Genomic DNA, 8,444 nt, shown 5'->3' with positions numbered 1-8,444 from the left:
ATGTTAGGGCAGAATTTAAAATATTTGTAGGTTACAGGATGCAAGTAATTTCTATGCAGCATCGTATACACTAATATACCTAGAGCTATTACAAATTAGCTCATAACTAACAAGACAGGAGGGGATTATCTTTGTGTGGTAGACAGTACTGTATGTCCTACATCACATGCGGGTCCTAGGTCTGTTGCAGGAAAATCCTTGCATGATTTTTCATTTATTGTACTGGCAAAGTGGCACTACATTATTGGATCAATCAATATTCCTTGTTTTTATAAAAGGTTTGTACTGCTATATAATAAAAGATAAGCCTATGCTTTCTGTTCTGTAATACAGGATATAGGTCTAAACCACATTAACTGATTCACATCACACAGTTCAAATCAAATTTGAATTCAAATTAAGGGTTGACCATTAGGAAAGTTTTCCTGCATTTCTGCACTTCAAGGCTAGGGACAGAGACTACACATAAGCCAGTTTAAGTGGTCAGAAACTGGTTTAAATCTGTAACAGAACTCATGTTCAGTGCACATAAACCAGTTTGAAAATGGCTAAAACCAGTTTGAGATAAACCTGGTGAAATGTACTATCAGATTTAAATGATTTGGGTCAAACTAGTTTATGCAATGTCTGTCCCAGACCCCATGCTGGTTTAAGATAAACCAGACTCTCCAGGCATCCCGGCATGCTCTCTGGGATGGGCAGGGTTCTCTGCTCCATAGCAGGCCTGGCCCCTCCCCTCTACTCCCTGGCTGCAGTTCCAGCACAGACTGCAGGCTGCTTCCCCCCTTTACTCCCCAATCCCTCCTAAGCAGGAATTTCCTGCTCCCCTCTGCCTTGTGGAGGAGGTGTCTGTGTATTAGCTAGCAGACCACATGCTGGCTATGGTTTGTGCTGAGTCAACAGAAAGAATCAACAAGCAGAATCAACAGGTAGCTGGTAATGCCCCTCTCTTGTTTTCTTAATGGGGTGATAAGCACTGTGTTATCAATTCCCTGTTGAGCTAATCAGAGCATCCTGCAGGGTCCTGGCCACTCCCTGCCTCCCCTCCCTCAGCTCAGTGCTATGGAAGGGATGGGAGAGCTGTTCTAGCACCCCTCAGCTTCTAACCTGAGCCACTGCAGGCATGTGCCTGGAATTCTAGGATGTCTGTGCAATTAGAAAGTGATTTAGCATAGCCAGGTTAGACTAACCTGCAAAGATTGAATCAATTTAGGTTTAGGCTTTTTGAATGTCTGTCCCTAGCTTAAGGGCACAAAACTTCACTCACTTGGTGGTGGGGAAGAGCAACAGCAAGCCCTTGATACTTGCCGTATATACATGTTAAGCCAGGGTGTGTCTACATGAGACGCTTACTGCTCATTAGCCTAATAACACTGCTTGGTAACTTGTCACAGCAAAAACTGTGCTAATAGCCTATTGCACATTGTTATTAGGCTAATGCACAGTAAGTGTCATTAAATAACTGTGCACTGGTTCTACTGCGCAGTAACTTTAGGTACAGTGCATTTAGTTAGTACTTTATTAAGGAAGTACTAAATTAAATGCACAGTATCTTAGGTGCATTAATGAACGTATACATACACCCACAGTTTAAATTGCCTAGTTCAGACTGCCCTAATATGCATTAAGTTTAATCCTCATTCAGTGAAGATTACTTAATTCAGACTAGAGCAAATTTTAATTCAAATTACAGACATCTAGGTATATATAGTGATGGCTGTAGTCCAGATGAAACCTAGAAAAATGTAATGTCTATAAATGGCCCCTGTGATTATTGCTAAAAACAGAATGGTATTATATAACAACACTTCCATACACCTGGAAAATTGCACTCCAGATGAATTTTATAACCATGGGCCAGTCAGGAATTTTTTGTTATGTATTGAACTGTCTAATGAATATGGATTTATACCACAATACAAAGTCACATAAAATTGTCGGCTGCTAAAATAAGAGACAAGGGCAGTCAGAGCAGATTATTTCAGGTGAAACTGAGGGTGCAGGAAACCTTATATAAAAAAAAAAAAGACTAGCCCTTTTTTGGTTTCTTTAGAGTCCGTAGGTGCTTGTCAGATGAGATCTTGACAAAGTGCTGAGACCAGCTACAGGAATGAATGAACAAATGCAATGAACCTTTTTTTTTTTTATTTTTCCTCCACCCCCTTTTTGCTTCTTCCAGTGCATAGTCACAAGGAGAGTGTGTACAGAAAGTCTGAAGGAATGTTAAAAAATACATTTAATATTTTCCCACTTAATTTTAGCAATTGGAATGGATCTGCTGCATATATTAGTTTCATTTGAATGGGATATATATCTACTAGAACAGGTGTTTTGCCCCAGAGTAGCTCACCATTGTATGTTACTAAAAGACTTTCTAGGTGACATTTGAAGAACATGAGTGACACAATAATCTAACACACTAAATCAAAATTCTTGATTGCTTTATAGACTTGGCTTATTTTGCAAATCATGGAAGTAATTTCAATCAAACTGGAACTTGACTTTAAAATAAAAATATTTCATCCAAGAAATTGGATTGCTTAATTTATTATAACTTTTAAAAAGATACAAGTCAGTGTGGACTCAATATAGTATGACCATGACGTCTTAAAACTCATTAAAATAATTCTCCCTTATCATGTGAATTTGCCCCCAAGTTTGACCTTGCTGGCTATATTTTTTACATTTACTACAGGGCTATTGCCACATGCTTTCCAATAATTTTGCATGACTGTAGCTCTGCTTTGAAAGCCAAATGACTAAAGCAAATCTTTAATTTTTTTGTGTCACATTTGTGTTGGTTTCTTTGTGCATTATCTTAATATGAGTTAAACGCAGCAAAATTACATGGTTGTTAATAGGGAAGAGGTAGTTAATTGCCAGAGAGAAATAAATTTTCTTTTACTTAATACACTCAATTTAAAATTTGTTGGATTGAACAGATTTCAGTCAATCCTTCCAATTAAATTATGAGAACTATATGAGAGAGATCTTAAGTGTGGTAGCTTTTACTGGTTAGGAACTGTGTACAACTGTATAAGTGATGGCTCTGAAGCTTCCCAAACCAGTGAAACAAAAGGAGATACTTTTTAAGACTCCCACAAAATCAGTAGGAACAAAATGCCCGTCTGTTTGGATTAAGGCTTCCTGGAGTCCAGATATTATTTTTCCATCTATCTATCCACAGCATCTGAGGATGTATCATACAAAGGATAAAAATACTGTATACTCTTTTTTCTGAAAATGTTATCATGCTATGCTGACTTTTTGCCATGATATTTCACTCCCTGCTGTCCCACTGTTAGTCCCAAGGAACAGATCATGGTTTGCCTGGGGATACTTCCTTATCCATGTAAGTCTCAGCTCCACCGCCTTTATACTGGACCTCACACCTGCAGAAGGGAATATCTGCAAGCTCTAAGTGGTGTCCCTTTGGATTGTGAAAAAAATCTCAGGCCCCTCTTTCCATAGAAAGGGCTGTCACTTGCTGAGGGATCACTCACAGGCAATCAGTAAGGTGACAAACAGTAAAAAGATGTATTATGTAGGAGAACAGAATTATACAAGCAGAACTGACCATAATTAAAGACAGGACAAAAACGCTAAGTTTCTTACCCTTTCAATGAGCTACTACCCAGTCCCCCTGGAGAGTTCTTCCAGTAATTTTTAGAGATGTTTAGCCTTCCTGTTGAATCTGATTCCCTCTGGGTGCTCAGGCCTTGGACCCTTTTCCAACCTTGGAAAAAATCCAAAATAACAGTCAAATCAAATAGAGAACATCCTAGACAACATTAAGCCACCTCCTCCTTCACCTCACTGTCAGCATTACCCTAATTGCTCGTGGGTCTCAGAATGCTATAGAAATTTTATCTCACCGGGACATGTGACTTTCCTTTGTCTCAGGTGCCTTAGGTATAGGGCAGTGGTACACAAGCCTTTGGCCCCATGGGCCAGAGGAGCAGTTTTAGGGCCTGTCTGCAGGCCAGCTTGAGACCTGTGAGCCAGGCTCAGGTCCCACACTGCCTTTATCCAGCCCCTGCATGCTGGGATTGGGCCTCATGCTGGCCCTTCATGTTGGGATTGAGCCCTGGGGCCTGGTGCTGCCCTTTCCTAGCCCTCTGTGTTGGATTGGGCCCTGTGTTGCCTGTATGCCAGGATCTGGCCAGTATCAACCTTTCCCAGCCCTGCATGCCAGGATTGGGCTCCACACATCACGTGCCATCACTGCCTGGCCTCATGTGCTCAGATCTACCCTATGGTGCCCAGCAGGTTCAATCTAATACCCAAGGCCTGGGACTCCTCACAGGTCCAGACATTTGGCAGCAAAATGTTCTGGCCTACACCGCCAATTTTTGGGACTCATGGGAAGCCCTAGGAGCCAAGTGACATAGTGCTGGGGCTGGATCTGGTCCACATGCTGGCAATTGAACAAAACTGCTGTAGAGAAGTTGATTTCCCCATTACAGACTAACAATAGCTTGAGTGCCCAGCCCAATATCTACTTCTGCCTGTGTCTGGGACTGGCAATTCATCTTGCCCTCCTGGCATGATGGCAAGAAATATTTAGCAGTTCCACCTGTTCCCTTTTACCTAAGTATGTATCCCTTAGTTCCTTGGCTAAACCATGTCTCAAATCATATAGTAATAACAGCAACATAAATGGATACAGCGTACATGGGATTTTCAACAAAAGTGCACATTCCATATTAGTGAAATAAACACAAGAAAATAGTCATGCAGCTCCACAAATCCCCAGAAAATAGCGGTGTTCATGACATCCCCTTGCTGGACTCATACTTTCAGATGACCTGGGTCTTTGATTGTGAGAATTATAATTATGTGCCAATAAGCCCTACTTTACTAAGGACCTTGTTCTGCAAACCTATGGACATTGCTGCAATTCACTTTTATGGATGCTGTGTTAACTTAGCACAGAATTGTACGAGTTGTTGGGCTTTCTTCCCAAAGCCCATGTCTGCTAAATAGGCTGAAATCTATCCTTTACCCATCAAGATGTCTAGTTGAAGACTAAAATCAAACATTTACATCCACGGTTCCTAACATATCCCTGCTAGAAAGACTTAATAGTTATTCCAAAGAGATGCAAATCAGAATAATGGAACCATTATCACCTTCTCAGACATCTTTTCCCCTGTATATGCATGTGTATGCTTGCATTCCCACACATATGTGCATGGTGGCATTTTTCAGAAAGACCACGCTAATAATTCTCAGTGTTTTATACTTTGTCTTCGTCGGTGAAAAAACTGACCAACAGAGCGGATCCAGTGATAAATCTATTAGTAATTCCGTTTTCTGTAGATTCCATTTTTATTTAATGTAAGACTTTGGTCTTCTGAATAGTGTTAATAAGTGTTATAATTACAACTCTCTTGACTGCATTGTACTTAAGGCCTCAGCCCCTGAGTCATGTTACCTATGAACCATACATTTACAGAGGTTCTGACCTCATTAGTTGGGCAAACCTGAGTGTGTTTGAGTCACAGCTCTGCTCTAGGGAAACCTTCATCTCATTCCAATATAATTAAGTGAAAATGTGCTACAGTGGTTTCAACTTTGAGTGCCTCATGCTAGTTCCAGCTGTATGAAAGGTGGAGTGCTGAAAAACTTCTGTATCAGTGTCTTTAGGAGTGTGGTCTGGCAGCTGCGATTGTATAGAAAAACCTGGGAAAGCTATTGTGATGTTTTGAATGGAATATATTTCCGGTGAAACAGTTTAATCTATTTAAGGGCTGTCAAACATTGCATTAGTAAGCGAGGTAATTTACCGTTCTATAATCTGACAGTAAGTTGTGTATGTGTTTAATGGTGTATATGTATATGTTTAATGGGACAGGGATATATTCTCTTCACCATATCTGCAGTGATGGGTGGCTTACAGTTAGTATTGGGAAAAATGGTAAAGTGAATTTAGGAATTGATAAAATGGTATTTTGCCAAAGCTATTTGTGCGGCCAGAAGACTGCATCTAGGATCTGCTGGAACAAGATCATTATATAGTAATACTATTGGGCAAAAACCTTGAGAAAAAACCTCTCCTGAAAAACTTTATTACAGCTATTGAGTTGTGGGAAGACAGTATGGCTCACAGAACTGGTAATGGGCTATAGAGTGTTTCAACTATAGGTCACTGGTTCTCTTTCGGCACAGGTCAATCCAGTAACTGAACTTCAAAACTGGTTAATGGCTTGGATCAGTGGGCTATGTGAAATGAGTAGATTGTTTTAGTCCAGATCCCTGTGCAAGTGTCCACACCTCAAAAAATTCTATCATAGCTGTCACTAATTTGGGCTCTTACACTAGTTCCAGTTATTGGCACTAGTTATTGGCACTCACAGCAGAGAAATCAAGGACTGAATGGTCACAGAAACTGAAATACTGTACCTTCTCCTTTCAGGCCAGATTGGCAGCAGAAAGTGTGCACTGCAGGTGAATGTGTGGTATTCTTTTTGTAGCTAAAGGACTTCCATCTGCAGTTATTTTTATTCTTATAACTCAAAGTTGATTAGACACTTACATGGTCCATTTTAAATTTGAAGGGTGTTTAAAATCAGGGTAGCTACACATTTTTTTTTAAAGTAAAACAACTTTGTATGAAAGTAAAGAATAAATGTCATCAATGTTTTGAAAGAGTTATCTTCAAGGGCACCAGCCTGGGGCCCTAGAGATTTGGGTACAAATCTCTGCTGTGCCATAGATTTCCCACATAACTTTAAGCAAATCACTAAGGGTCTAGTGTTCAAAAGGTATTCATGTCCCTAACTCCCATTGATTTCAGCGGGAGTTATATGCCCATATACTTTTTAAAAAATGTGAATTTCAGCTTCTCAATTCCTGATCGTCAGAATAAGGGTGGCCAGGCCTACTCAACGCAGCGTTCAGAGGATTGATACATTAAGGGTATTCAGGACTGGATTTACAAAAGACTTTATAATGCTCTGAGACAGAAAATGCATCCTGCTTAGTACCACTGAAATCACCATCATCTTTTTATTAAAGATACAGGAAAAAAAGAAGAGAAACAAAAGGGACAAGAAACAAATAAAGCATTGTCAAAATGAAAAACATTGAATAAGGCTGTCTTCTTCCTTATTCTTGTAGAGACTTTTTTTAATAGAAAGGAGAGAGGATAAAAAAGGAAACCCCATTTGATAGTCTTTTCAGTGGCACTAAGACTGGTATTAACAGTCCTTTTGGAGAAAAGAGCAAAAGTTGGGAGGGGCTGGAGCCATTGTTGCTCTTGTTGTTATAGTCCGATCCTACTTCTGACAAGACAAGACAAATGCACACAAAAGGGGAGAGAACAACAGCAGAGGTGGAACATGTCCCTTTTGTTTTTGTACTGATTCTTATTTGCACCTTTGCTGCTAGAGAATGACAGGCACAGCACATGGCAAATTTGTACCAATGCTGGCCTGTTTAAAGCATTGTTGTTAGCTGCCTTTTTGGTCAGAGGTTCACAGTGGTGTTGCAAAAGATGAAGTCCTTACTGGCTAAATAAGCTAGCCTTTTTTTTTTTTTAACAGAAGCAAAAAGCAGAGGAAAGAAGAAATAAAGAAAAATAGATATTCTTACACAGTTCATTTGGGCCAGTCTGAGGTAGGGAGAGGGACCCAGCGCACACAGCATAATCCTAGCATGCTGGGTCCCTCTCCCTACCTCAGACTGGCCCAAGTGATCTGGGTAAGGGTTATGGAGGTCCAGCAATGGCAGGGAAAGTGTCAGGACCTGGTAAGAGTGATAGCCATGATGACAAAGATTGCACCTTTGTGTTCACCCATCTCTTCTGGCCTCTGTGTCAAATGAAGACCCCTCCCCTTCCATTGTCCTCATTAGTCTGTTGCTCTCCACTCCTAGTGTCCTTTTATATATCAGACATAATCATGATAAGTGCCTTGGGTGGTATGAGCAGACAAGGTTCCTTGGGTGAATTTGATATCTTTTATTAGACCAACCCAAATAGTTGGAGAATATTTATTAACAAGCTTTCGGGTTGAAAAACCCTTTGTCAGGCTAAGGAGGTTTCAGCAGTTGGTGTGTGCTCTTCCTGGATGGAATGAAAAGTAAAGAAGCCAGGGGCTAGGCTGGGCTGGGGAGTCAGTTGCCAGGCAGATTGTAATGTATCAAAAATCCAATGTCTGTGTTTAGTCCATGATCTCTAGTATCCAGCAGGTTGATGAAATGGAGCTCATAGGCTTGTCTCTGGGATGTGTTGTGTAAGTTTCCCTTGAGGATCAGGACTGAGAGATTGGAGAGAGAGTGGCCCTCCTGTGAGAAATGTGCCCCCACTGGTAATTGGGTATTTCTGTCTTTGATGGATTTCCAGTGTGCATTCATTCTGGAGCGCAGTTGTTGTTTGCTGTCTCCTACATATTTTCCACCAGGGGATTTGGTGCATTGGATGAGGTATACTACATTCCTGG

The sequence above is a fragment of the Alligator sinensis genome, unplaced genomic scaffold (assembly GCF_000455745.1).
Source record: "Alligator sinensis unplaced genomic scaffold, ASM45574v1 scaffold533_1, whole genome shotgun sequence".
Lineage (NCBI taxonomy): Eukaryota > Metazoa > Chordata > Crocodylia > Alligatoridae > Alligator > Alligator sinensis.
Note: the sequence above shows the minus strand (reverse complement) of the source record.